Source organism: Trichosurus vulpecula, chromosome 3 (assembly GCF_011100635.1).
Source record: "Trichosurus vulpecula isolate mTriVul1 chromosome 3, mTriVul1.pri, whole genome shotgun sequence".
In the NCBI taxonomy this organism is placed as follows: domain Eukaryota; kingdom Metazoa; phylum Chordata; class Mammalia; order Diprotodontia; family Phalangeridae; genus Trichosurus; species Trichosurus vulpecula.
The window spans coordinates 347,093,065-347,119,645 of NC_050575.1; the positions used below are offsets into that span (position 1 = coordinate 347,093,065).

A 26,581-nucleotide genomic window follows, 5' to 3' on the forward strand; every position below is an offset into this window, starting at 1 on the left:
CAACTGCCTAGCCTCAAGGCAGCTGGTGGCACAACATACAGAGTTGCCAGGCCTGGAGGCAGGAACACCTGAGGTCAAATCTGCTTTAGTCACTTACTAACTGCATTGACCTTGGACAAGTCACTTAACGGCTGTCTGCCTCTGTTCTTTCCTCTGTGAAATGGGGATGATAATAGCACCTACCTCCCAGGGCTGTTGTGAGGATAAAATGAGACAATATTGGTAAAAATGCTTTGCAAACCTTAAGGCACTATATAAACGCTAGCTGTTACTACTACTATTATTATAACAGCAAAACTTCAAAATCAGAAACTTTCCATTTGCCCTCTCCTCACCAAGGATGTCTCCTTGACAACTGCAGAGGAATTAGGGGAGGGAAAGATGGGACTTTAAAGAGAGAGAAATATAATCTATATCATTTCATTATACGCGCGTACAATTTCACAAATGCCTAAAGTTACATTCTTGTTCCTATGACTGCAGAATTTTCAAATACATTGTGTTTGTTTGATCTGATAGTACATTAAGGCCAGCTTCCACTGTCTAGGACCAAGAAAAATACTCCCATAATTCAATAATAATAGTAGCAGAAATGCTGGGCAAGGGGGATGCTACTTAGGTACCACAAAACAACTATGGTTGTAACTTAGTTATTATATATCAAGGAGAGGGGAAGGGACAGAGTGTTGGTCTTGCTAAACTTTTCCTTAAATTCTTTTTCCTGTGTAGTTTCCATATAAAAGTCTTTCAAAGCTCCTTACCTAATGTATTATAAAAAGCCTAGCCTAGGTTTCCGAGTAAACTAATCAACCCACAAGTATTTTATTGCAAACACTGAGGATACAGAAAGATGAAACAATCCCTCCTCTCCAAGTCAGAACCAATCCTGCTCCTCCTTGCCTGTTACGCTCCTTCATTCATTTAGCCTGGTTAAGACACTTGGCTAAAGCTGAGGGGGCTACAAAGATAGGGTGTCTGTCCTCAAGAAGCTTATGATAACCCAGCCCAGAAAGAGAAGCTCCAAGTCAAAAGGGGCCAAAGAGACCATCTCATACAACTCTTGCCTGACCAAGAGTCTCCTCTCCAACACCCCAACAAGTAGGTTGCCTCTGCTTGAAGAAGTCCAGTGATGAAGAACCCAGTACTTCCCAGGAGGCCCATTCCAGCCTGGAACTGCTCTAATTGTGGTGTTTTTTTTCTGGCTTACAAAAAGCCTAAATCTACTAAGAACTGGAAAATGCCCCCCTTAGACTTTCTGGAGACAGTGGGCAATCCAATTCAAATCAATTCAAAACATTTATCAAGAGCCTGCTAGATGCCAGGCACTGTGCTAAGTGCTGGACTGTAATAAAAGGTTGAATTCTGAGGGGTATGAATTGACAAGTAAGCATTTATTAAGCACCTAAATTCCAAATACTGTGCTAAGTACTAGGGGTACAAATATAAAGTAAGTGCTGTTGCCCTACCTCCAAACCAGACAACTAGAAACTGTGCCTGGGAGGAGCAAAGCTCAGCCACTTGGCTCAGAACACCACGGGAGTGGGTGTTCTCATCATCACCCTTCAGGCCCGGATGGCCACAGGTGTACCCTCCTCCCCATCCCACCCCAATCAAATCAATACTACTATTGCCTCCAGAAAGAGAATATCAATGGACTGCCCTGTTTTTCAATCAGCCAAGACACTTCCTTCCCAGGCCACCACTCCCATATAAGTGTTCTCTCACCATGAAAAACCCATAAACTCCTTAAGGTCAGGTGGGGACTGTCCAGTATTGTGCTTTTATCCCCACTACTTAGAGTGCTTGGCACACAGTAACCACTCAATAAAGGCTTTTTATTCACCCATGCATTCATCCCCTGCCCTCAGGTATCTTACATTCTACTAGAGAGATCTAACACTTTCATAAGTAAGTAAATATAGAATACATATACACATAACACATATACATATATACTTACATAATTTATACAAATATTTAAATATATCTATTATATTTATTGAATATATTATCAAATTTTATATAATTTTATATACTATAAAACATAGTAGATATTAAATTTTAAATAATTTTAAATAATATAAAATTTCTATATTTCTATTTATAATAAATTAACTATATTAAGTTAATTAATCAAATAATTAATTGATTTAATATTTAAGTAAAAATATATCAAATAAAGACAAATTGGGAGGGTAGCAGCTGGGAGACTCAGGAAAGGCCTTTTATAGGAAGTGGCAGGGGTTAGTGCAAGATGCACAAATTTAGAGAATTTGCCCCCAGCATTCACATGGACTATTTGTGCCTGACCTGTGGTAGAACATTCCAAGCTCTGATCAGCCACAGTCGGACACACTGAAACTTGACTTTAACATGGTGATGTCATTTTGCTCCTCTTTGAGAATGAAGGACAACAACCAACTGGCAAGTGAATGGAGATTCATACCTCTTGGAGTAAATAAGGGCCATAAGTTTCCTTCCCACATAAGACAATCTTTTTCTTAGTTCTGAAATTACTTCTCTTTGGCTCTGCAGTGTCCCGGTTCTTTGTCCCCGACCTGAGTGTCTAGCTTCAGCCCTATCTGCTTTCAGGATCCAAGTCCTCATTTTCGTAGAGGCTGGTGAGCTAGAGTGTCAGCGTATTGTTATTTCCAAAAGACTTTTGGTCACTTGGCACAGTTTGTGCCAGAAACTTGAATACCCACCAGGTGCAGCAGCCTTGTCGAGTGATTTCCTCTCATGACTAACAACATTCCTCATTTGATGATTATAGTTGCAAATCACCTTCCATTTGCAAAATGCAGTGATGCTGGGGAAACTCTGAGATTCTGTCTCTTTATAGTAAGATTAGTGGGATTGTGTGTCACTCACATTTTGACAATAAAGTAAAATTATAAGTCTTCAAAGGATAATTTTTTAAAAAAACTTCCATTCCCCCACTCTGTGTTTATATGCATTTAAAAATGCACTCACAGAATGTTTGGCATTATATAATTTAAAATGCATAAACACATATTATATATTCATACAGGGAGTTCATTGCTAAACATGCATGTTGCACAAGGAACACATCTGTTCACAGTCATGTATATGTGAGCACACAATGCATTCTTGAAAACAGTTTGCAAAAGTTACCCAACAAAACTTTCGCTGTTCCTACTGATAGGATCATAGGACTTAATGCTGGAAGGAACCTTCCTTAGAGATGAGGAAACTAAGATCCAGAAAGGTATACTGGCTTAGCCAGAGTCACACATTAGGTAAATGAGTCAGGACCTGAAGATACTATTATAACTAAAAAATTAAATTCTCTTCCTCTCAATCCACTGCTCTCAAGTTGCTAAGTTTAGAAAACACAAGTTTCCGCATGTTTTAGTAATAGATAGCCCCCCATGGAAATTAAATGAAAAGACTGAGTTAGGAAAATGTGGACTTGTTAGATAAAATCAGCTCAGGACCCTTGTGCCAGTGGATGGCCAGAGAAAGTATCCTTTGTGCATAAATTCAGTTCTCCACTTATTGAGTGCCTGCTGTGTGCTACGGGGAACAAAAAAACTGACTCAAAAGAGGTGTCTGCCTTCAAGGAGCTTACAGCCTAGTAAAGGAGAGGTAAACACATACATAAAGAAATAGAATATGATGTAGAGAGTGAAAATACATGAGAAGTGCAAAATTTGAAGGGAGGTCACAGGAGGGAGAAATAGCTTTGTTATTTTCCCCAGTGAGAAGGAGCCTAGAGCACCCCACTGTCAATTGAGGAAATGGACTTCCTGTCCACTTTGTCCCCATGGGATTTCACCTGCATGTCCGTTAGTAAGATCTGAAACAGCTGTCCTAAAGAAGCCACTGCTATGAAATATAGTAAATGAGAACACATGTGCAAGTGCTTTGCCAATGTAGAGCAGAGTAACCATATGAAGTGGTGTTCTTATCAATCAGTTTCCAACTAATATAACGGATAGTGAGTCCCTTGATCCTGGTCTATGTATAGGAAGGAACTGAATGTTCAATAACAAGGGAAATGTCTTGTTTGCTGTTTCCAAGGAAACAGTCTGGGAGAAGAGAACTGAGCAGGAGTTTTGCTCTCGACAATTCTTTTGTCCTACCACTGAAGTCACTTTTACCTCAACTCCCAAAGCAGTGACCAACCATACAGGAGTCAAGAAGGAAAGAGGTGGGTGGCTCTGTCCTTAAGGCCACCTTCCCATGCTAAGGTCACTGCTCTTAGGGTCACTGACTTAGAGCTTAAAGGGACTCTCAACTCAAGTCTAGAGGTGAGGTGGGTGCTTTGGTCAAACTCCCAGAGGGTATATAAGATTTATAACCAGATCTTTTAGGTTCTTTCCACTTCATCTTGATTCCTACTTCCACCACTTCATTCACAGTCAGTTTGTATTTCATCTGCAATTCCTGAAGGCTGGGAATGTGCTTCCTATGAATACATTCATCATATCTAAGCATCCCAACTTTGAAAATAATGTGATTCATTAGGATAACAATAATATGTGACTTTCTTGAAGATGCGATGTTACCAGTCCCTCACTGGCTGCTTGCCTTCTTATAACTGAGCTAACCAAGCAGATTCCCATATATACTAGAGTTTTAAGCTTGGCTTTCCTCTTTATATGCCTATAGAGGTATTTTGGAGCCAGCTTGAACTAGCTTGAGAGCTGGTTGTTAAATTTTCAGTGAGATCACTGGTACCTCAAAAATTGGCAAATCAGGGCTTGATTTAGTGTTTTGTTGCTTGTCTAGACTTAAGAAGGGGCAGCTAGGTGGCATAGTGCCATCCTGGAAGACTCATCTTCCTAAGTTCAAATCTGGCCTCGGACACATACTAGCTGTGTGACCCTGGGCAAGTCACTTAACCCTGTTTGCCTCAGTTTCCTCATCTGTAAAATGAGATGGAGAAGAAAATGGCAAACCACCTCAGTATTAAGAAAACCCCAAATGGAGTCATGAAGAGTCAGACATGACTGAAAAATGACTGAACAACAGACTTAAGAAAGTGACAGAGACAATACTAACAATACAGATTAAACTTAAAAGCGTGTCAGGTGTATATATTCCCCCAAGAAAGCCAGTTGCTAAAACATTTACCAACATACTGCTGTTATATATATCTATACGTAACATAGTTTAATATGTATAATATATACACATGCACATAACCCTCATTGATGCCCTCAGAGCCTTGTATTGAGTCAAGCCTTTGAGGCAGCTAGTTGATGTAATAGATAGAGCACTGCCCTGAAGTCAGGAGGACTTGAGTTCAAATGTGACCACTTAGTAGCCGTGTGACCCTGGGTGAGTTACTTAATCCCAATTACCTCAACAACAACAAAAAAGATAAGCCTTTTAGGATCATTTAAAGAATTACTTGAAATGTTTCGTCGTAATTGCTTTGTTTTTAAAATCGCTTTATGGTGACACTCCATCACTGTACTGCTTGTCCTGTGTGGAAAGAATTTCCTGGGAGCAGAATGATGGAAAGGCCTGAAGGAACCCTGTGTACTGTAGCCTCAAGGCAGCTCAATGTCACCAAGCACATAAATCCCCCCCAAAAAAAACACTGGGGAGGAGAATGGGAGCAGGAAGGGGGTGGGGAGTGGGGTGAGGGTGAAACAGTGGTGAGGAAAGCAGCCATATCTACCAAAAGACGCAGCAACTCTTCCTTAACTCTGGGAACAATGCCCTCAAATGGAGCCCTTCAAGATGCCCTTCACTCCTCTGAGGGTGCTCACTCCAGCACCTGTATGGTCTGGCACCTACCTATTCTAGCCCACAGCTGAAGACCAATGTCAGCCAGCAGTGTTGTCAAAGCCCAATACCGATCTATCTCTCCATCACCCCAGCCTAGACGAGGCTACTCTGCCAAAAGGGAATACACAATGCAGATATTCTCTCAAGCTAAGTTGTCATCTCCAGGTCCGGTGGTACCACAGGCCAGCCCCTGGCTCATCTTTCTAAGAGATCAACTGAGAATTCTGAGTGGTGGCCTGGCTGACAACAGAGGCCTCTGGATTCTGGAATAACCTCCACCTCTCCCTGCCTTCCCTTCACCTCTCCCTTAAAAGACATGGCTGGAAATATTTCTGCCATCTAGATGGAGCTGGCATGGGAAGCGGCATGGGGCAGTGGAGGGGGGTGGGGTGGATAATAACCTGAGAAATGTACCTCTGAGTTTCCCCAAACCACAGAGCCTTTAAAAACTTGTCCTACTGGTTTCAAATTAGCCAATATCCAGAAGAATTTGTTCAATGCAGCCATAATGATTCATCTAGATTCATTCCAGTCCTAAAAGGGAAACGACAGTGAATTTGTTTTCCAAGGAACCCTGGTAATAGATTCTCCAAAGTGAAAGGTATAAGATGGGCAGAAAGAAAAGGGGCCTCACACTGGCATCCTTCTCACCACACAGGAGGGCTCAGATGATTGACTGAGCCGAGGATGTGGGTCAGACAGGGTAGCGGACAGAGTTAGTCTGCCTGCCCAACTGGCCAGGAGGATGAAAAAATGACAGGAGGTATTTTCCCTTTAGCCTAATTTTTTAAATCTTGCTAAGTAGGAATTTTTGCTTTAGGTACTTTTATGAGTTTGAGGAGTGGGGGGGTGAGAAAAAGGTTGTATGTGACTTATAGTACAACTTCCTCATAAGAATCTGTGGAGTAATACCAGGTATTCATCCTGTTCGTACAACCTGCTCCTCCTCTCATTAGCCCTGGATCACTGCCTGCCTGCCCAGGAAACACACCCATGTCACCTATACTCACACTACACTATCCACCAGCCCCAGTCTGGTCTTCCCTTCCCTGAGGGAGGATCTCAACTCAGTCAAGCTGAGGCAGACCATGTCTACAAGGGGCAAAGCAAAGTGGAAATGTAGAGCTGGAAGCAATGATAGGGACAATTCGAGCACAAAATCCTTCTACTAAGGAAATAATAATAGAAGCTCACGCTTAGAACGTATTTCAAGATTTGCAAAATCTTTATAAGCCTTCTCGCATTTCATCATTACAACAAACCTGTGAAGTAGGGGGTATCATTAGCCTCAATTTACAGATGGGGACCTTGAAGCTCTGAGAATTTGGCGGGGGGGAAGCTCTGAAAATTTAAATGATGTGGCCATGGGTCACATAGCTAGTAAGTGAAAGAATCACTTTTGGACATTTATGTTCAGCCAGTTCCCCCCAAAATTGTCTATCTACTCACTTTGGGGAGGTAGGCAAGACTAGGCCCAGAATTATTGTAAACTCAATGATAGGGACTAAGTCTTGTATTCCCCATGGTGCTTCCCCAGTGAGGCTAGGCACATTGTAGGTATGAATAAAAGCTGACTGGATGAGTGATTGATTGACATGCACCTTAACCCTACCATGTACTCTTGAATCTAGTGGCACTGGCCTCCTCCCTGTTCCAAAAGCAAGACCCTCCATCTCTCAGCTCTGCACATTTTCTCCCTCTGTTCTAATAGGCCTGAAATACTCTCCCGCCTCATCTCCACCTCCTAGCTTCAAGTCCCAACTAAAATCCCATCTTTTACATAGGAAGTCTTTCCTAACCTCTCTTAATTCTAGCGCCTTCCCTCTCTTATTTATTTCCTATTTATCCTGAATATATTTTGTTTGTATGTGATTATCTGCTTATTGTCTCCCCCATTAGACTGTGAGCTCCTTGAAGGCAGGGACTGTCTATTGCCTCTTTTTATATCCCCAGTACTTAACACTATGCCAGACATAGAGTAGGCACTTAATAAATGCTTATTTACTGACTGAAATGTGCCTTGGGACATCCCACAATGTCAAAACTTGGTGTCGGTGGCAGAAGTGATGCTAGCTACAGTTCTGTCTGAAAAAAAGCCTGTTTCTCAATCATTTCCCATCATACTCTTCCTACCTCCTCCTACTTTTATACGTACCTTTCCACAGTTTTTGTCCTCGCAGCTTCCAGTCTGTGCTTTGAGTTATACTTGACAGCTCCCCAATAATGTGTGAGCTGGATTCTTACTGGGGTGGAAAAGCCATCAGCACTTGGCCTAGAAATGAGTATGCCTAGTCATTCCCTGACTGATAAATGGTCAAATGACATAAACAGGCAGTTTTCAAAGGAAAGAATTTAAGCTATCAACAATCCAATGAAAAATGCACTCCAATCACTCCAAATGCACTACCTTGCACCTTGCTCCAAGTCACTAATAGTTAGAGGCGATTTGACTCTACCTTGTACCTATCAGACTAGCAAATTGACAAAAAAAAGGAAAATGACAAATAACCGACAGGACTGTGCGAAAACAGGAACATCAGTACACTGTTAACAGAGCTGTAAACCTATCCAGTCATTTTAGAAAGCAATTTGGAACAATACTCTAAAAGTTATTAGCCTGTGCACACCCTTTGACCCAGCTATACCACTACTAAGTCTACACCCCCAAAGAGATCAAAGAAAGACGGAAAAGACCCAAATGTATGAAGATATTTATAGCAGCTCTTTTTGTGGTGGCAAAGAACTGGAAACTAAGGGGATGCCCCTCAATTAGGGAATGGCTGAACAAGTTCTGTTACATGAATGTGATGGAATACTACAGTGCAATACAAAATGGTGATGGGGATGGTTTCAGAGAAATCTAGGAGAACTTATGTGAACTGATGTAGAAGGAAATGAGCAGAACCAGGACAGCAATTTACACAATAACACCACCACTGTGAAGACAAACAACCTTGAAAGACTTAAGAACTCTAATCAGTACACTGACCAACCATGATTCCAGAGGACTGATTATGTGGCATGCTACACTGCCAACAGAGAGGTCATGGATTCAGGGTGTAGATTGTGACATTTTTTTTTTGATATGACCAATGTGAAAATTTGTTTTGCTTGACTAAGTATATTTGTTACCAGGGTTTTGTTTTTCTTTATTTTTCACTTGAGAAGAAGGGAATAGATAGGAGGTAGAGAAGGTAATTTTTGTTAAATAAAAAAATTGAATTAATTTTTTAAAAAAGAAATTGTTCTTTCCCACTCTGAATCTATGGTCCTGAGATCTTAAGAAATAAGAGGTCGTTGCTAGATTCTTTGGAACCTTATCCTGGTTCAGCCCATTATTAGCTCTGTGACTGTAGACACACCTACCCTCTCTTCCTCATGTGCCTCAGCTTCTTCACCTGCCAAGTGAGAGGGCTGGACTCAACCATTTCTAAGGCCACTTCTAATTCTATTATTCTGTATCAGCTGGTGCAGCCATGAGAAGTCTTGTCTGTTACTTGAGTCTGATGACAGTTTTGGACCTCAAGATGAAAACACAGTTTCATTAATGTAAGTACCATCCAGGAATGAGGAGGGGGTTTTAAGGGATTCCACCCACTCAAAAATAGCTCTGTCCTCCCCATGCAAGGGAGTACTGGTGTCCCAAATCTCTCAAATAAGGATTTGCTCCTTTGGATTAAGATCTCTCCTTTTCCACGTTTTCCTTAAAAATACAAATCCCCCCTGAGACATAGAACACGTTCAGTCCTTAAGAATTCAGTGTAAAAGTGCTAATCAGACACTTTCACTCCTTAACCAAAGATACACTAGGCTAGGATCACAGTCAAGTGAAAAATGAGAGCAGTAGGTCCTTTTGGACAGAAGAGATGATGATGGTGATGCGGAAGGCAAGGGAAACTGAATACAAATTTCACATTTTGCAGAGGTGCTCAGAGACAACTATACTCACATCTTTATAACCACCTTGCCATAAAAGTTTCCTTCACTTTGAGCTTTTTATAATAAGTAAGAGTAAATGAAATGGGAATCTCAATAGGTATGAGATGGGAGGGAAGGCATGAGAGGGCTTATTTTTTATTTTTGTTTTTTGGAGTAATTAGTACAAAGCCTCCCAAATTCCAAATTACTTCCAAAGAGGAGATAATACAGTAGTTCCATTTCACCTGTTGTTATATTCAGCCTGGTTTAGGCATCATGGTGGAGGAAATGTGTAAACTTGGGCCTCATCTCGTATAGCCCTCTGAGAACAAGTTTTTGGAACTACAGCATTTTGTTACAAATGGACTTATAAATATGTCACCAGCTACGTCTAGAGCCTGGATGAACTTAGGAAAGATCAGTCAACCAGTTCTCCTCATTTGCATCCTGTTGCCCTTTCTAGGGTCAACTCCAAACATTTGTTTCAACTAAAGTATTTTCCCATCCAAAGGAGGGAGAGCTTTTCCATCCTGTACTTAGGAGTACCTATCAGGAAATAAACAACAAACTTGCACCCCGCCCTCCCACACCCCATTAAGATTTCAGTCTTAGCATTTCTAGCTGGGAAGAAGGAAGGAGGGAAACTCAAGTCAGTATTTTACCATGTGCGTCTAGAATGAAAGCATTTTTCTCCATCACAAGGGGGTCTTTCCCTCATGTTTCAAAGGTTCCTTCCTCCCCCTGGGAAATATATTAACCAACCCTTAAGTGAATGGATAGGCAGGCATATATGTCACATACCAACAGAAGCACCAATTTTATTAGTTCAAAGAAATGTCTTAGCAATACTCATCTGCCAGAATTCACCTGTTTCCCCACCCCCACCCCCACCCCCCAATCTATGGAACCAGAAACACACAGTCAAAATTCATTTTAATTCCTCCTTCATTACTGATTCTAATCACATAACACTGATGCAAACTGCAAGGGTGGGGGGAGGTATAGATAGATGGATGAATGAGTAATAATAGTTCACATCTGTAATGCTTTACTCCATTAGATTGTTAGCTCCTTGAAGACAGGAGATATCTTTTGCCTTTTTTTGTATCCCTAGAGCTTAGCATACTGCCTGGCACATAATAGGTGCTTAATGTTTGTTGACTGACTGATTTTACTTATCTCATTAGGTCTTCCCAGAAACCCTGTGAATTATAAGATGCAAATATCATTACTCCCGTTTTACAGGTAAGGAAACTGGACCTCTAAGAGATTGTTGGATACCTCCAAGATTCTACAAGCACTAAGCTACATAGCAAGACTCACAGGAGAGTGTTTTGACCCCAAATCCAGTGATCGTTCTACTACAAATGACTTGATGACTATAAGTCATGGCTATATGATGAACGAAGGGAACAACAGCAGGCTGGGAGTTGGGAGACCTGGGAGACCTGGGTCATAGCTGTGGAATTACTGCAATCCACGTGACTGGGCAGGTCACACATCTCAGGCAGTTTCCTCATCTTTATTGTTGGTTTTCAAATTTTTCAATAAAGAAAAAAATTACCATGGATACTTTTCCCAACCAGCTCTTGCTTACCAAATGGCAAAAAAGAAAACTCTCGTAGTGTGTTAGTGGTTGTAAACAGTCATTTTAGTAGTTTTATTTTCCAATCCCATCCAATCCACAAGCATTGGTTAGGCACCTACTATGTTAAAGTAACACCAGCTAACATCTCTCAAGTTCACCCATTCTCTCAATTCACAGGAGCCACCACCCTAGTTCAGGCCTTTATCGCTTCTTGCCTGCACTATAACGGGAGCCTCCAAACTGGTCCCCTGTCTCCCCTCAAACGATCTTCTACACAGCTACCAAACAGACATCTCTAAAACTGAGGCCTGATCATGTCACTCCTCTGCTCAAAAAGCAACAGTGGTTCCCTACTGCTTCCAGGATAAAACACAAGTTCCTCTGATTGACATTAAAAGCCCATCATAGTCTGGTGCCAGCCTTTCTTTTCAGACTAGATTTCACATTAATTCTTCTCACCACACAAAACGACCTACTTGATGTACTCCTTGCACAATATTCTCTCTTGCCTCCATGTCTTTGCATAGGCTATCCTTGCCCATTGTCTTAGAATGCTCTCCCCTTTTATCTCCACCTCTAGTTATGCCCAATGCCCTTCAGGCCTCACGTCAAGTCCCAAATTCTACAAGAGACCTTTCCTGATTCTCTGAGTTATTACCCTCCTGCCTCAGGAAATTAATTTGTATACATTTTGTATTTATTTCTTTAGGTATCTATCATATTTATTTGTGTGCCTATTGTCATCCCATGGTCCTCGGTGTTCCCACCTGCCAAGAATGTAAGGTCCTTGTGGGCAGGGTCCATTTCATTTTTTTCTCTCCAGTGCCTGGCACACAGAAAGTGTTTAATAAAGACTTGTTGTACTTAATTGCGTTGAAAATGCTTTCAAGATGGAATATTCTGAGAAGATGGCTGAGTAGGTCAGAAATCTCCAGGCTTTCCAGATTTCCTCCACAAACCAACAGAAAATTGCTAGAGCAAAAATCTAGAGCAGCAAAAATAAACGGGTTAAGCAGTGGTCCTCTTATGACAACTTGAGAGAACCTCAGGAAAGACTACAGGAGCTGAGGTTTATCGAGATCGATTTAAATATGTGGTGCAAAACATAACTTGAATGAGCCAATGAATTAGTGTAGTGATCTCTTAGATCTCATAATGCAGATTGTAAACAATCCACATCTATGGAAAATATAATTTTTAAAAGATGTTATTTTTATAAAGCAGTCTTTAACATCACTCCATGAGAGGTCCTGAAAACCACTGTGGTGATGACAGAGAGATAAAAAAGGCACATATAGGAAACCGAGCACTGGATGAAGAATCAGGTGGCCTGAGTTCTGATCTGTCTTCAGCAGCCGGCTTGCTGTTTAACTCTGTTAAGTCCCAGTTCCCTGATCCGCCAAGGAGGGTCAATATTAACCGTTCTATCTATATACCAACGTGTTATCATCAAATGGAAAAAAAACTATTTTAAATATAAAGTGTTATACAAATGTATCACTCATTCATATGAACGTGGACCAGCAGGCGCAGATGATGCTGTGAAATTCCTGGATCAATCAATCAACAAGTGTAGGAGCACCTACTATGTGCCTGGCACTGAGGATGCAAATACAATTGAGGAAACATGACAGTACCGTAGAAAGAGCCCTGGCCCTGGGTTTGGGTCTGTACTCTACCACTTCCTACTGATGTGGTGGTAGGCAACTAATTGGACCTCTCTGCACCTCAGTTTTCTCATCTATCAAATCTATCCCTGAGAGGCAGTCAGCAGAGTGGATGGAGAATCAACCTTGGAGTCTAGTAGACCTGGGTTCGAGTCCTGCCTCTGATATATCCATTAACTCTGGGATTCTGGGAAAGCTCCCTAACCTCTAGTGAGCCGGGCAGCTGCTCTCTAAATCTCTCTGCCTTATCAGAGGGAGTTCCCAGATTGCATCCCCCACCCTCACAAAAATAATAATAATTCCACATGCCACCTTCCAAGGTTGTGTGAGGAAAGTGCATGAAGTATTATATAAATGTGAGTTATTATTAGTTCTTCCGAACCAAGGGGTACTTCCCCTACAAAACTTTTTGTTGTCCAAAACACACACACACACACACACACACACACACACACACACACACACGCACGCACGCACACACACGCGCGCACACACACACACGCACACACGCACACGCACACACGCACACGCACACACGCACACGCACACACGCACACACGCACAGAGTAGGAGATCAGGTGAAAACACACACAAACATATAGCAGAATGCCAAATTAGAAACACTAATCAATTTAAAATCCTGAAAGGACACACATAGTACTTACATACTTCGAATTCTATCTCCCCCCCCATACATACAAGCACAAACAAGGAGAGAACGGTTCTCCTATTTCTGCCTCTGTCTATAGGTGGGTGGGCCTGTTCACCGGGAAGCAGCTTCTAAGCTGAGGCAGGCAGTGAGGCCCAATTGTAAGAAACATCCATGTGAGCCCCAAACCATATTTCAGCTGGTCCTTGATTTTAATTTCTTTTCCATTATTCTCTTTTTCATGTGTGCATGCTATATTCCTGGAGGTCAGGTAACATGTTTTCTATTTTCTCCACAGTGTCCAGCTGTGTTAGGGGCATAAAAGGCGCCCCAGAAATGCTGCCTACGCTGAATCAAATTGAGTCCAGTTAACCCAACCCTCTACATTCTTTGTAAAACAATATAATGACTAGGTTACAGCTTCTGATCGCTGCGTCATCGCCCAGCGTCCAAAGGATCTTAATCCATCTTCCGAAGGTACCTAATTTCCTCCTCTAAGAGAAATAGAAGCCCTGGAAGAATCTAGAATTTGGCTCTTTGGATGGTGAATAAAGAGATATGTTCTGTAAAGGAACCTTTGGAGAAAAACTGCTGATGAGCCTGGCTCGGCTCCACAAGGTGACAGCCACATGACACCATTTTCCTGCTTGTTTCAGAATCGCTCTCTTATCTGCCTTCCTCCCCCTTACCCCTTAAAATAGTTTGCCTTATGGTGCTCTGTGCATAGTCAATTCAATAAACACTGATAAACTGGGGAGGTGAAGGGAGAAGGGGAGAAGGAAGTGGAGGGGAGGAGATGCTGAGTTCTACTTGGGGGTCCCAAGGTAGGAATTTCTTGGTGAAGGAGCTTTAGAACTCTCACTTGCTATTTTAATCTTAATCAATCAACAATTATTTATTAAGCCCCTATTGTGTTCTAGGCACCCCATTGGGCACTGAGAATGCAAAGACAAAACAAAACATCTCTTCTCTCAAAGAATTTACATGTGAGGGGGAAGACAATACGAACACATATATGTATATATAAAATAAATGCAGGATAACTGGGGGTGGAGACCAGCAAGGGTGACGGGGAGGAAATCTGGATGATGGGAGAAACTAAGGCAGGTGCTCTGATGAGAAATCCAAGTAAAGGCTGATTTCAGGGGCTCAGCAGGAAGCATGGGAAATCAGAGTTCCAAGCTAACCTGCCATCTGTAATACCAACCTCAGTTTCCCTGTCTGTAAACTGCAGATAAAAAGACCTCCAACATGCCCTCGCCCAAATGCTAACCAACCATCGCTTAAATGTACAAAGCAACATATCTCTTTTCATAGAATTTTTAATTCTGCCGTCTCCTTTCATACCCACAACCGTCTTATAAGACAAAATGACAGAAGAAGCTGTCTGGAGAAAGAGTGCCAAATCTGGAAGTATGAAGACCTGGTTCTCTTACTTGGTACCTGTGGGACCCTGGACAAGGTTCTGGATCAGAATCTGTCTCCTCTTCTATAAAATTGGATGAAATCACGAGGGAAGCCACTAGACTATAAATGGCTGTTACCATTATCCCTACTTTGCAAATAAAGAATCTGAAAATCAGAAAGGTTAAGTAACTTGCCCAAGGTCATGTAACTGGTTAATGGTAAAGCTGGGTCGGTGATAAACAAATAAGTGAACTGTTGGTGCTTAACAAATAGAAATTGGTCCATAAGTGCTTTTTAAAAAGCAGCACAGGACAAACTAGAGCCATACCTATGCAGTAAGGAGACACACGCAGACTTCTAAGATCCAGCCCTTACAGCCCCACAACCCCCACTTAGATTTTATACACACAAAATTAAACTGGCTTGTAGTCAATAAAGTTCACTCCCAGACCAAAAGGTAAACAAATAGCTTGGAGTTTTTAGATACTTGATTCTGTCCACTGAAGGAAATATATGACATTCAATTCAATTAACATTTATTAAGCACCTACTGGGCAGCTAGGTGGTGCAGTAGATAGAGCGTTGGCCCTGGAGACAGGAGGACCTGACTCAGATTCTTGAGTTCCAATCCGGCCTCAGACATTTACTTAGCTGTGTGACCCTGGGCAAGTCACTTAACCCTGTTTGCCTCAGTTTCCTCATCTGTAAAGTGAGCTGGAGAAAGAAGTGGCAAATAATTCCAGCATCTGCCAAGAAAACTCCAAATGGGGTCATGGAGAGTCAGACACAACTGAAAAGACTCAACAACAGTACCAACAGGAAGCACCTACTATGTGCCACGCACTGTGCTAAGTCCTAGGGATATCCCTGTACTCAAGAAGCCCACAATCTAACGGGGGAGACGATATGCAAACAAATGTAATGTGTATACACATATATGTAAGTAAGTACCCAGAAACCTCTGTTTTCCTCAGTTTCCTCCTCTGTAAAATGGGGATAACAGTGTTGTGAGGATCAAATGGAATGAGAATCATAAAGCACTTAGCACAGTGCTTGGCACACAGTAAACGCTATATAAGTGTTAGCTATTGATTTTTACTACATGCTTAAAGCAAAATTTGGAGATGGAGAGAGTGTCTGTCTTAGAGGACGCTTTTTTGCTATAGGACCTTGGGCAGAGCACTTCATCTCAGTGTGCCTCCCAGGATTCAGCTACGACGTCACAGGTTACAGCAGTTGGTACAGAAGGTTCTCACCGCTATTGTTTCTTACTATGATATTATTAGCATTTGTATAACACTATATGGTTTGTGACGTGGCTTACATATTTGTGGGAGGTAAACAGTCTGTATCTTTAAAAAGCTGACATTTTAGTTGCAAAAAGAGTCAAAAAGTTTAAACAAATATGAAATAAATTATTCAAATAATGGTACTAAGATAAGTGCTATAAAATCTTTTCTCTGGACACATCCTGGCTCTGTGACCATGGACTAGTCTCTTAACCTTTCTCAGTTCCCCCAGGCAACAACTCTCTAAGATTTAACAATTACAGAGTTCTCCATCCCTCGAAAGAAATCACAGATCTCAACAACAACAACAACAAAGTCTTTTCTCTCCTACAGGGGTGGGGAACCTTCCGCCTCGAAGCCACCTGTGGCCCTCTAGGTCCTCAAGTGTGGCCCTTTGACCGAATTCAACCTTCAGAGAACTGTCAAAGGGCAGCACTTGAGGACCTAGAGAGCCACATGTGGCCTCAGGCTGAAGTCCCCACCCTTATCTGTAAGCTCCTCCAGGGCAGTGATCAGTCTTATCTTTTTTATTTCTGTATCTTCTTTACTGCTTAAGAAACGTGTGTTGTCATGTATAATCTATATCAAATTGTGGCCTTCTTGAGGAAGGGGGAAGGGTAGGAGGGAAAGAATTTGGAACTCAAAATTTTTAAAAATGATTGTTAAAAGAAATTTTACATCAAATTGGGAAATACTTAAAATAAAAAATTATATTTCAATTTTATTTATTTTTGTTACATTTTAAGTTCAAAATTTTAAAAAAATTTTAACTTGGGTTGTTCTAATAGGAGTTTACAGAAGGAAGAATCACAGTACAGTCTGGGAAAGCTTCACAGAGAAGGAAGGATTTGGATTAGGTTTAAAGGTAAGTTTTATAAAGGAATAAAGCAGAAGAGCATCCTAGGCATTGGGAATAACATAAGCAAAATCCCTGAGGAAGGAAAGTACAAGAAAAGTTTGGGAACGCTGAGTAAAGAAGCCTGCTGGGGACTATTAGGAAGAAAAAGCTCTAAAGATAGACAAGAATCAGACTTTGGAGGGCTCCAAATGCCAAGTTAAGAAGTTTGGCTTTTATCCTCAAAGTGACAGGCAACATTGCAGGTCTCTGAGACAGGTGATGTGATGAAAACTGTGTTTAGTGTCATTATCACTATGTGAGGTTCCACTCTAATAAAAAAGCAGCAAGAACCTCAGCATGCGTTGGAGGAAAACAAATGAAAAGTCACAAGACTGAGCAAAAAATGTCACCTTCATGTGGCAAGTCCTCAGGTACCTAGAACTTCAATGACATACCTTTTTCAAATGAATTTTTTTTTAATCAATTCAGTTGGTAAAGATCAGGAAGTGAATACTGTCTCTGTGTAGGACAATGGCCTAGGCACTAGGGAGGAGGGTGTGTGTGTGTGTGTGTGTGTGTGTGTGTGTGTGTGTGTGTGTGTGTGTGTGTAAAAACAACTGTCTACATGTCCTTTCCAGGCTAATGTAGCCACTAACACACATACACTTGCAAAAGATCAGGGAGTGGTGAACGTACATGTAGAACAGGTGACCGCCTACATGGTCTGATTTCAGGGACTCTGACATGCAATATATGCCAAAATTCTAAATTGAACATTTCTGTACATTTTCAAAATGGACACTACCTTTTAGGGGTACAGAAGGAAGTGGTCTGGCTGAAGAATTAGGGGGCCCTGGGCTTCTGCTCTTGGCTCTGCTCCTTGCTACCTGTGTGACCTTGGTGAGGACCCTGAACTCCTTTGGGTCCTCAGTTTCCTTATCTATAAAATGAAGGAATTGAACTAGCTGATGATGTGTAAGGCCTCCCAACTCTAAATCTCTGATTAGTATAATCTATAGGCTTTGCATTATGAGTCTGCAGATTTAATTTATACACCCTTCTCTATCCAGTTACAAGAATTCCTGCTAGGTCCATAGTATCTCACCCAAGCATAGAGCTTGTAAAACTAGTCAATAAATATTTACATACCTACTATGTGCCAGGCACTAGGATACACAGAGGAAAAAATGGTAATTCCTGCTATCAAGGAGTTTACTATTTAGGAGGAAGTAAAAGCTTGGGGGCAGGATCTGTGTAAAGGTGGCCAAGCAATCTTATCTAGCAAGGTACCTGGTATGCAGCAGGAGCTTAATAAATGCTTTTTTAAAAAAATTAAATTTAATAATAAGTGCTCAACTTGGATGTACATAACAAAGATAAGGTGCTATATGTGATTTGAAAGTCATTTATTCATTTAATCAACCAATAAGCATCTATTGAAAACCTATGAAGTGTCCAGTCCCACAAAAGGCGCTGCAGAAAGATACAAAAGGAGAAGACACAGTCTCTGTCCTAAAGGAACTTAGCATATTGGGTGGGGGGTAGGGGGGTGGTGTGTGTGTGTGTGTGTGTGTGTGTGTGTGTGTGTGTATGTATGTGTGTGTGTGTGTTTTCAAAGTTAAGTAAGAATACCAATTGGTGACATGGTACAAGATGGACTCTCTAAATGAAATGATTTTTCCGAGGATGTACAATTAGTGCCAGATCCAGGTCTCCTGACTCACTCCTGAAGGGAAAAATCCCTGTACTATGTAGGAATCAAGAGATGTGGGATCGAGTCTCACCTCTGACACTGTGCTGGTTTTTGGGATATAGAGATCACTGCAATGAGAGGCAGCAAGTGAAGAGGATGCTGGGCTTAACCAGCCTTCAGTCTTACCCAAAACACTGACTAACTGCATAACAATGGACCAAGTCACTTGACTTTGAAGAGCCTCAGCTTCCTCATCTATGAAATGGGGATAATCTCACACTACCTGCACCTTACTGAGTTGTTATGAGCAAAGTTTTATGCAAATAACATAAGATTTTTACAGAGCTGGAGGGAACCTTAGAAATCATCTAAACTAAGAATTCTTAATCATTTTTGCATGAGGGTGGTAAAAATCCATAGGCCCTTTTCTCAGATTAATGTTTTTAAAATGCATAATATATATATAGGATTGAAAAGGAAATCAATTATATTGAAATGCAATTATCACAATATGAAAAAAAAAATCAAACTTGTGGATCATAGGTCCCTGATCTGGACCAATCTCTATCCGTTTTAGAGATGAGAAAATCGAAGCCCAGAGCAATAAGCTACTTTCTCAAAATCACACAGGTAAGTAGCAAGATCAGGATTTGAACCCAGGTTCTTGGACCCCAGATCCAGTTAGTATTCCTTCTATTGCACCATGTTACTCATGACTGCAGATAAGTCATAGTCCCTCTCTGGATTTCCATTTCCTTATTTGCACAATTAGAGGATTGTGCTAGATTTTTCTAGATGCTTTCTAAGGACCTTTGAAGCAATAACATTTTATGAGTCTACTGCAATGAGACCCCAGAAAACTTTGTCTGCCCATAGTTAGATGAACTTAGTGAGATCAGATGCTGAAATATCAAGTGTTCTCCAAAAATTTTTATTTTAGTTCTTGCTGCTGCCAAGGCAGTTATAGCTAAATAACATGAGGGGGCTGTTAGATTGTTTATAATTATTGTCTTATTATACTTGCAATGAAATGATTAACCCTGCAAGGACAGGGACTGCATTATCTTTCTCTTGTAGCCCACAGCACCTAGCATGGTCCTGGGCACACAACAGATGCTCTAGTCAGAAGTGAAATCGGAAGGATCTGGGGAGAACTCCTGGTGTGAGGAGTCTCTCCACAAATTAGTCTATAACTCAGCAGGTAAGTCCTAGAGAGTTGCCTGAAATACAAAGAGGTTAAGTGATTTGTCCTGGACCATGTAGTTACTAAGATTCAACCAAGCAAACGGGCAATTAACTAGAATTTATTTAGGTCTTTTATGTACCAGGCACCTAAAGCACAAAAGCATGGCTCCTGCCTTCAAGGGGCCTACATTCTAATGTGGGTGGGATACAAACAAATTCACAACTAAGCAGATTCCAGATATTGGTGAACTCAGAGAGGGAAGTAACTAGACTTTGGGGGCTCATTCCATTCTGCATCTGCGGCTCTCTGTCTGGTTTCAACTCTACAGAACAAAATGTCCCCCAACCAGGTACCCCCTAGTCCCCCCACCCTTCCTGCCCCTTTTGGGTGTTGTCTCTTCTCATTAGATTATAAGTCCCTTGAGGGCAGGGACTGTCTTTCTTTTTATTAACTGCTTCCCTGGCACACAGTAGGTGCTTAATAAATGTTTATTGGATTGAGCTTGAACACCTTCAGGTATCAGAGTCCTAAGGAGGAAGTGTTTGAGTTGACTCTTGAAGGAAGCAAGGGCGTTTCAAGGGGCAGAAGTGAGGGGGGGAGTACCTTCCAAGCATGCAAAAGAGGCCAGATCTGAACCAAGGTCTCCCTAACTCCAAATCCAACATTCCATCCACTAAACCAGGAAGCCTCTCTTCTGGATATACCTGTTAACTAATAGGGGAAGGATGTGAGACAGGGGAACAGTTGCATGTCAGTCTTTAGTACCATGTCCATACCTTGGGGGTAGCACATACCTTATGACTCCAACATTCTCTTTGTTGAATGGTACCTAGAGATTTACAACCTCCTGGGAGAGCTAATAATCTATATTGTAGGTGTAATATAGCAACAGCGTTTTTTTTTTAAGGTAGCAGAATAGTAAAGACTATGGTGCATGGTGAAGATGCTATGGAAATTCAGGAAGAGTGTGGAAGCTAAAGATATCTGACCTAGTTGAGAGTGGGAGGGGGCTGTGCTTCAAACATACCTCACCCCTTTAGAATCATCCAAACCCAGAATTCCCCCAAGCACTCTCTTTACCATCGGGTACAACCCAGTCCTCACCATCTTCCCTGCCATATATATATATACACCACCACCAGCCCTAGGCACCCAAGCTTTTCGCTTCTTGCTTTTGGGTTGAAAATCAACATTATCACTGGCACTGTAAACATAACAATTTCTTATATAGAGAATCCCAGTGATTCTGAGTTAGAGGCTGTATAGACCAAGGTTTCCATCTCTGGCCACCCATCACTACAGTGTCTTAACCATCCTTGTCATCCCCACCCTCTAGCGTTCTGATCCCACTCTGACCGTCCTCATTGGGTTCTCTTGTCCCTGTCCTAGGGTTAAGGAACTGTCCTTTATTTTGGACCTAAGCCTTGCCCCTCAGGAAAACTACTATGCGTATGCTTTATGTTTAACTTATTTATGTATGTATTACTTCCTCACAACAGAACACAAATTCTTTTAAGACTGCCTTTGTAACCCATGTCTAGAACAGTACTTGGCAAACAGGAGGCACTTAATAAATCATTATTCATTGGCACATAGTAAGTGCTTAATAAAGGCTTGAACCAGGAAAGTCTTCATGGAGGAGGTATAACCCTAGGAAGCAAAGAATGAGTCTAGGGCCTTTTATTTCTAAAGCAGGGGCACTTTTCACTTGGTTTGCTCTCATTTTTCAGGTGTGACTGAAAAGCCCAAACGAGGGGAAGGGTTTTATAAAGTACTAAGGAAACACTTCTCCAGTTGCTCCTTAAAATTCAATTCTATTCAATTATGCAGTGAGTAGAACGAGTGCCCAGCCCTGGGCCGGAAAAAAGAAAACAGAGCCAAGTCCTCAAAGAGAGTAAATGAGTAGGTGCCTAAAGGTGTGATATATATAGTGAGCGCTATAGAACTCTTGAAGAGTTCAGAAAGGTTTTGGAACCTTGAAAACTGGCATTGCAACCAGGCCACATAGTATGGATAAGGCACAAATGTAGGGATATGCCCATTATCTGAGGCATCCGGTGATGCGGTGGATAGAATACAGGGCTTGGAGTCAGGAAGACTGGAGTTCAAATGTGACCTCAGATACTTGGTAGCTATGTGAATATCAAATGCAATAATATTTATAAAGCACTTACCACAATGCCTGGCACATAGTATGCTCCTTCCTACTACAGGACCTCTAACATCCCTTCCAACTCCAACCTTCAGTGATTCTGTGTGTGGTGGAAAGTAAAGGATCCATCGAGCCTGTATAGAGTGTAAGAATTCAGCGGGAAAGTCTTTGGAAAGAAAGTGTGAGTTCAGATAATATGGAAGGAGGAAGAGAGGGAACAAAAACCAGGCTGGAGATGCTGGATGTGAGTCTTAGAGAACAAGCTAGTGATGAGAAAAGAGACCTATGTATGATCGCTATAGATACATGAGGTTACTGGTTTACCCAAAGTGCTCATTAAGCGACACTGTTCTAACCAGGCTTTCCAAGAGCTAGAACACTGGTAGGGATATTTGTAGAGTGGAGCAAGGAATGGGTGGAGGATAACTAATCTGTGCGCTGAAAAGCAAGCATCTATTTCTTATAGAAAGAAGCGAATCTCACCTCTGATATTACTCATTACGTTACTCATCCTCCCAGTCCCACGAAGGAAATTCTTTATGACAATAAATTGCAATTACCAATCAGCATTGGTAGAGGGTTTTTTCACGCTGGTAGTTCTTTACACTGATTAAATGAAAGGTTCAGACAAAAACAAATAAATTCAACAACAAACACAAGATTATCTTCATGGAAAGGAGTGTGTCCTCTAGATACATAATGAGTTCCTTTTATAGAATTCCCCTTGCTCGCTAAAGACTTGTTGAGATAAATTAAATGTTGAGCAATAGCTGGAAAAACATCCCCTCCAAAGCCTTTCTCTGACACTAAGGGACCTCAAGCAAATCATTTAATCTCTGAGCCTCAGTTTCCTCATCTGCAAAATGAAAGGACTAGATTAGATACCCTGTAAGCTCTAAGAGAAAGCTGAGCCTGAGACAGGAAGACAAGCGTTCTAATGCATCCTCAATCATTTATTAACCAGTGTGACCCTGGGCAAATCACAAAAAGGAGGTCATAATAGCACCTATGTCAAAGGATTGTTGTGAGGATAAAACACCACAGTGCCTGGCACACAGTGTTTAATAAATGCTTGTAACCTTCTGCCCCTCTATTCAAGATGAACTTTGCAGCCACTCTTGATGAAGTAGCATCACAGAAAGTGGCCTGGATCCCTGGATACTTGCTAATGGCCTATCCCTCTGGGAGTATTACCCAACTGTCTTAGGAGACATTACCCAGTATGGTTACAATTAACCCCACAGCTTCATGGGATTCCACCCTTATCTGTGTCCCCCATTTTCACACTGGAGGACCCTTTGGAGGAGAGGAGGCAGCTCCCTTCTTAATAAGACCCATAAATCAAGGAAGGTATAATGGGGCAGTGAAAAGAACAGAGAACTAGGTACCAAGAGATCTGGGTTCTCATCTTGGTTTGATCACTGGCTCACCTGATGATTATGGAAAGTCACAACTTCTCTATCCTTCTATTGAATGGGATATAACACCTGCATTACATGTTGTTGTTGTCTGTCCTTCATTCTCGAAGAGGACCATGACATCAGGGAGGTGATGCCATGACAAGCAAGGGTACTGGATTTAAGTGAGGGAAGTCTATGCTAAGTCACCAGCCTCACTTTCTCCTCCTGCATTAAATAGCTCACAAGGATATGAATCAGTCAGTCAAATAGCATTTGTTAAACATTTACTATGTTCCAGGAACTTTGCTAAGTGCTGGGGATGCAAAAAAAGGAGGGAGGAGGGGGCAAAAATTGTTCCTGCCTTCAAGGAGCTCATATTCTAATTAGAGAGACAACATGAAATAACTAGGTATGTAAATGATATACAGAGAATAAATGAAAGGCAAGTTTAGAGGGGGGGAGACTAATAGCTGAGGGGAAGGGAAAAGGTTTTGGCAGAAGGTAGGAGTTGAGTTGAACCTTGAAAGAAGCCAGCAAAGCTAAGGAACAAAGGGGAGGAGAGGAAATAATCATTGGCAAAAGCACAGAGATGGGAGATGGTGTTATACGTGATGCCATTGTAGCTAGATGGGTTAGAGTGGAAAGTCACTCGAGGAGGAGAAGCCTACTGCAGTGGTACAGGAGGGAGGTGATGAGGGCCTGTACTTGGGTGGTGGCTGTGTGAGCCAAGAGAAAAGGATGTAGGAGAGATTTGGGGAAGCTAGGTATGATGAGATTTGGTGATGTCCTGGATACATGGGATGAGGGTGGGTGAAGAATTAAAGATGACACAGAGGTCGGGAGCCATGACTGAGAGCATAGTGAAACACTCAACAGTAACAGGAAAGTTCAAAAGAGGGAAGGGTTTGGGGGAGATGATGAGTCCTTTTCCAATGAAAAGAGTCATATGAATCCATCTAAAGTGCCATATAAACCTAAGCCATGATTATTAAGAGAAATAGCATCCATCTACAGACAATGGACTGAGAAGCCTCTGGCAGAATGTTGCCTTCCCCTCCAAGAGAAGAAATTCTGGGCCTTCCAGGGATCAAAGCCAGGGAAGCTGTGTCATGAATCCTTCATCATCACCTGCAGGTCCTTATCACCATCCCCTGCCTCTTCTCATGTCTCCATCATGGACAGTTCCCAGCCATGCCCATTGGTGAAGACAGCAGAGCAACATTGCAGATTTCCTCCAGCCACAGGTCTGAACCCATGCATGCAGAGCACCCTATGCAAGCAGCCATGTTTGTCTATAAGCAGTGAATGCTTTCCCTATTGTCCTGTCCGTTTCATCTGCAAACACGGCAGCACAACACATCACCAAAAAGCCACTCAAAGCCATAGGTTTGGTAGATTTAAAGCCTAGTCCTGGAATCAAGCATCTTTTCAGTCAGCCACTTTACACATAGAAAAACAAATGGAGTTTATTTCTATTATGTCTAAACTAAGGGCTAAGTGTAAACTTGAGAGTAATATAAAGGTGGGGAGAAACCTTATGGAAGGGAATAGCATGACTTTTCCAGATCTGTATCCCCTGCTTTCCAAAGTACCAGCTGCTATCCTCCTAGGGTTTTACTGGTGAATCTTGCTGGAGCTTCCTTGTCATCACAGTAACCATGGTTTCAGTCAGTCTATATTACATTCATGACCATAGAGAGAAAAGGCTCTCATATCTTTCCCCAAGTCCCCATTTGATACATATGGATAAAAATATATAGATATGGCATTAACCATAGCTGACATTCAACTTTTGACCCCTAGGAGGTTGGATCATAAAATGGGAAAGTCTTTGTATCTAAAAATCAGAATGTTACCAACATTCCAAATTCAGGTTTGGGAAACAGAGATCTATCCCTTTGATTCTAAGAATATGAATGATAACCCTGGAAAATATGAATATAAATATGGAAAATATAAACAAATCTCCATGTCTGCTTTTCCCTGGAAACGAGTAGAAAGATCTGAAAATACAGACAAGCATTCCTAATTTAACACTTCTCTGCCAAAAGCTTAAAACCGTGCCTGCTTCTCCCTCTTTTCTGAATGCCAAGGTTGAATGCATTTCAACTGATCCTACATTGACAAGCCCTGTTACCAATACTCTAATATTTTGACAATTTCACCAATCAACTAGACCTCACTCTTAGAAATAGTATATTGCACAGTACCTTAAAAGATAAAATAGGGCAACAATGTAACTTTAACTAGAGATGCACAGAAACTGTATTACCCACAAGTACAACCTCTTCATTTTTTTCCCCCAAGAGGCAATCCAAGAAAGAGACTCTAGGTGGGCCGTAGCATCTCTGAGATTTGTTTAAAGCAGGCTCAGCTAATGTTTCAGGGACTTTGGGGAGGAGGTGGGTGTCACCGAGTAGATCACATTTCACAGAAAATGAACAAACCACCATGCAAAAGACTAAAAAACAAACAGGTTTCCACTGAAAAAGCTGAACCACCTCAATTTGCATTTGTTTTACCTCAGACAAAATGAAAGAATCAAGCCGGGTACCCCCCCCCCCTTAACTGATAAGGAGAATGGTGAAGCCACGTGCATCTTCCAGGGGCTGCCAAAGGCGAGAACCCTCCCCCGTAGCCAGACTACCAGCTCTCCAAGGGGCCAGGAGACCAGTACGGGGTGAGCAGCCTTGGTTTTCCTTACTCTAGTGCTCCAGCTCCGTGAGCTGCTCTGAGTACCCTGAGATGAACATGGAATCAACCCAACCTGAACCAGTTAGGATGGAGGTGGGGAGGTGGGAACCGAGGGGGAGTGGGAGGAAGAGGGAAACAGGAATAGGGAAACATAAAGGAGCTCACTGTCTCCTATTCCCCAGATTCAGCTTCCTCATCCCAGGCCTCTCACTTTGCTCCCCATTAAAAATGGAGGTGGGGTACCCAATACAAGTGAGAACCTCCCACGTGACTCTAAGTTGCATCAGGTAGTGAGTCCCCACTTAAAAGAACGCTGTCACTTCAATGCAACACTTTT

The 26,581-nt window shown here is 41.8% G+C and overlaps 1 protein-coding gene across 1 annotated transcript in view; it reads right to left on the reverse strand.

The window, feature by feature from the left end:
• Window positions 1-26,581, reverse strand: part of PRKCE (protein kinase C epsilon) — a 666,915-nt gene that overhangs the window by 638,498 nt on the left and 1,836 nt on the right. The window lies entirely within an intron of this gene.